Genomic DNA, 5000 nt, shown 5'->3' with positions numbered 1-5000 from the left:
TCAATACCAATAGTAAATGAAGAATGTATGCATGAGTGTGTGTGTGTGTGTGTGTGTGTGTGTGTGTGTGTGACAGAGTGAGTGAGCAATACAGAGACAGTGTGAGTCATAAGTAGATGTACCGCAGAGCGGTACAAAATATGACCGCCGCCCAGTTCAGCACATTTTTTCCACAAAAATAAATCACGCTGAAAGGCCTATATGATTCTAACTGTCTCACTAAATTGCATTATCCACACTCAATTCTCACTGGTATCTGCTAGACAACAAGTACCAAAACATGATTAGTTCATAGATTTCACATGTAAAATTCATTTTATACAACCCCACCCCCATCTTGCCTTTTCATAATTCTGAGAAATTCTTGTGTGCATGTGTGCGTGTATGTTTATGTTTATGTTTATGTGTGTGGGTGTGTGGGTGTGTGTGTGTGTGTGTGCTTGTGTGTGTGCCTGCGTACGTGCCTGTGTTTGTGCATGTGCATGCATGCGTACATATGTCTACTGTGTGAGTATGTGTCATGTGATTACTGTGAATGTATGTGTGTGCGTGTGTATCTATTTATGCACATGTGTGCACATGGAATGGGTTAAGATGACCCCTGGAGGCAAACATGCTGAAAAAAATGGCCATCCTAGGCCCTACGTTCTTAAGATATTCACAGAAAATTGTGTCTGCCCTACCCTCCTTTCAGGGGGTCCAGTCCAGCGGGGGGGATACAGATCAAAACGAAAAATGATGGTTCCATGCTATCCATATGGGGTTACATGCCCACCAAGTTTTGTGTACCCCGGTCTTACAGTGTCCCGGGAATCCTTGTTGGTGTACGGTCACTAAATGTACACATAAATGATTTTATTGTAAGGCCCCCCATGAACGAAAGTTCACAAAACGTGGCATGCATTTGGAGGGTGTCATAATGATCCTACACTTTCAATTTCGTGCAGTTTTGACCATGTCAGCCAGAGATATTGTGATGAAAACACCTAATTTTTTGCTTTTTAATTTTTAACTAGGTGGCGCTATACATGAAATAAGTGGTAATGGGATGGGTTGACATGCCCCCTTAAGACCAACATACAAAAAAAGGTGGACCTCCTAGGCCCTACGGTTCTTGAGATATTCACAGAAAACTGTCTCCGGCCACCTACAGGCCAGTTGGTGTATAGTAACATAAATTAATTTATTGTGTGGCTCCCCATGAACGGAATTCCACTAAACTTGGCGTGCATTCAGAGGGTGTCATAATGATCCTACACTTCCAATTTCGTGCAGTTTTGACAATGTTAGGTCACAGATACCTGCGATTACAACACCTCATTTTTACTTTTTTGTGTTTAACTAGGTGGCGCTATACATGAAATGAGTGGTTATGGAATGGGTTGACATGGCCCTTTGAGATCAACATACAAAAAAAAATGGTCTTCCTAAACCCTACGGTTCTCGAGATATTCACAGAAAACTGTGTCTGCCCTACCCTCTTTTCGGGGGGTGCAGTCCAGCGGGGGGGCTACAGATCAAAACGAAAAACGATGGTTCCATGCTATCCATGCCCAACAAGTTTCGTCTACCCCGGTCTTTCAGTGACTAAACCAATCTGACTAAACCTATATGACCGCCGCTTCGCTGCGTGGCGGTCATAACTAATAAGTTAGTTAATGGAGTGGGAAGTGTTATGGCAACTGATGGAAAGTGTAAAGTTCCTAATGATGATGGAGATTGATAGCACCGTGTGAGTCAGATGCACCATCCTCTCAAACCCCCTCAGCCAACATGGCCACGAACACAAAGGGTCCGGGGGTCAAGGGTCATAGCTTGGACACTTCCGAGACATTCCGTCATCCAGAACATTTTGTAAATCTCTTAAAGAATGCTTGCTTTGCGAACAAAGCAGGGAGATGCTAACATGCAATTTCTCCTACACACAAACTATACACACAATTACATAATATAATAGAGTTGCGACCTCAAAGAAAAAAAAAAACATATTTCCAAAAAATGTCCCAGACATTTTGCTCAGATATTCAACAGGACCCATCATACCTCTTAGCATTCACTCACACATTAGTTTAAAACTGATGCACAGACACACATGAATAAATACACACACAATAGTACGCACAAGTGTTCCGTTTGTACCTGCAGCCAGAGCCTGGGCTACCCTGAGCACTGTGGCCTGATGGGGAGAATTCTGCTGAGCATCATGGGAAGGCTGGGGTGGGATTGAAAGAGAGAGGGATGAAGAGAGAGAGAGAGCAACAGAGCGAGAGAGCGAAAGAATGAATGAGTGAAAGAGGGCGACAGGCAGAACACGCTGATGCGTTTTAAAGCTCATTTGGAAGCAAGGCCTCTGTCAGAGAAGCTTATGTCCGTGCCGTTTGCTGCAACAGCTTTCTTCCATAAGCACCCGTCCCCACTCTTTCTCTCTCTCTCTCTCTCTCTCTCTCTCTCTCTTACACACACACACACACACACACACTCTCTCTTTCCCCCTACCCTCGAGACCACCAGCCCGGACGCCTCCATACTCTAAATAGCTGCAGATTAAATTTTTACATGAGCTCTCTCTGTCTCTACTCCTTCCTTCCCTCTCTCCTTTCTCTCTCTCTCTCTTTCTGTCTCTCTACCTCACCCTCTCTGCTAGCCTCATGTTCCTGACAAAGAGCAGCGTTGACATGTCAACTTCCATCTCCTCCACCAGAGAGACAGGTCTATGCCATCTGAAGTATCACACACACACACACACACACACACACACACACACACAAATACACACACACACACACGCACACACACACACACACTTATCGATGTATGCTAATGGACACAAACACACACACACACATGCAGAGGACTCTCACAGGAGGGCCTCACAAACCTTTTACATATTTACATCCGCATAGTCACCAAGTGTGTGTACTAACACCGACATACACTCTCTCAGGAAATTTTAGTTGCCATATGGGAGAAAAACACACACACAAACACACCACCTCATTACTTTTGGCGTGCAGTGGCAGACTTAAAGTTGATGAAGAGAAATAGTTCACGTCAGGTTCACATCTCTCTCACTGCCACACATGAGGACATCGGTGTTGTAAGAATGTGCATTAGCACTGAGCTATTGATGTCAAGGCAAGCATGTCAAAAGCAAGATCATATATTTTTGAAAAGATCTATGTACATGCTTTGATACTTTGCATCATACACTTGTATGAACTGTATCACGGTCTGTGTTTGGTGTATCCAGCACTTGAAAACTTTCAGGGCCCTATCATGACAGTCGTCTAGTCACTAGTCAAAAGCTTATTCAAATTTAGTAGGATGTGTCCAGTCCACATTGGGAGAGTTTTCGTTATCAAACGTCGAGCGCATGGCGTAACAAGGTGTTCATAGTTTTTTTTAATCAGTCATGGGTGTGTTTGGGGCGTATAACATCATTTAAACCAATGAGAATGACATCTGTCATTCCCTTTAACGGCGCACAGCGCGATGTCAAATAAATGCATCGGTATGTTGACATTCAATGGCGCATTTGTAGGAGGCTGCTTGCGAGACCGTATGGAATAGTCATTCCACTAAACCATGCTTTACTAAAACCTAGCATAACCTTCAAGCATTTGCGCTCCTCTATTATTTGAACTCATTGGCAAAGTGAAACTAACATCACCAAGGAGTCAGTCAATGACAAGACAGTTATATGCAGTTACTTTCACTATTGACTGATAATGGGTTACCATCGAAAACATGGGCTGGAAAAAGCAACACTTACCCTAATATTGCTTAAATGATTATCCTGCAGAGGAGTTGCTTATATCTCGTGACAGTGCGTCTTTAGCTGTGCTCCATACGTGTCTCTCGCCTCTCCCCGTATCACTTTTAACCGTCATTACCAATTTGTAAATGATGGTGAATAACTACTCATCATGAGATGTATAGTATTTCGTAATATCTTTATTCTAATGATGTTTCCCATTGTAATCGTGCAATTTGTAATGTTTTGCATGGACGTGCGCTGGTGTGTGTTCATGAATGATAGAAAGATGGTGCGTGCACCTGCCAATATGACTGTTGACAATGTGCTCTTAAAATAACAACTTAAATAACAAAATAAACAGCTCGCCCATAGACTTCTGACCAGGTGTACAATAGCGATTTTTTAGACAATGCGCCAGGCCACTCCCTAGGTTGTTAATTGCCACACCCCTGGGCACATTGTTTAAAAAATAAACTTGCAAAATACCGAATTAAACTTGGCGCCGGTTGAAAAACAAGTTTTACGCCATGCGCCAGTGTGCAAAATAAGAAATACAGCCCTCACTCTTCAACACAAATTTGCTTCCAATACAGTACTTCCACCTGTATATTCCATCTATCAGGAGAAATATCATCAGGCGTTATTAGACTAAACAGTTCTAAGAACACAGTTCTAGTAACTGGAGAGGCTACCCCTAGAACTACACAGTACCTTGGGATTTTTTTCTGTTTGCATTCATGTATTGCATTCAAGATTTTTTTACTCTCATTATACATTGTTTTATTCACTGAAGACTTGCCACTGAACAATGGGATGATGTATGTTACCTATGCTTGCATATGTGCAGTGTCATAGTCCAAGACACAGTTGATATATCAAGTTTGACCAACATCTGAATCATTGATATGGAAAGCAAATAAATTATCTTTGGGTGTAATTGCATTTTAATGTCACCCCATTGTTTGCCTAAATTTGCTGATTTCATAAGTGGATTATTCGAGAGTGCCTGATTTTACAGAAGAACACAACAAAATATTGGATTCTGTATTCTATACGATTCTGCTGTTTTTTGTTTGTGTGTCATACAATTTGTCATGTGATGAGTGTAGAGTCTTTAAGCGATTAAGTTTCCTCCTGCAGTTTTTTTTATGGTAAGCAAATTTAAACAGAAGCTCAATGATTTTTACACTGATTTTTACACTTTTTTTACACTTGGCTAAGTTGGCTATTGCGCTTGATCAAT

This window comes from Alosa sapidissima, chromosome 6 (assembly GCF_018492685.1).
Source record: "Alosa sapidissima isolate fAloSap1 chromosome 6, fAloSap1.pri, whole genome shotgun sequence".
NCBI lineage: Eukaryota > Metazoa > Chordata > Actinopteri > Clupeiformes > Clupeidae > Alosa > Alosa sapidissima.
This window is presented reverse-complemented; position numbering follows the sequence as displayed.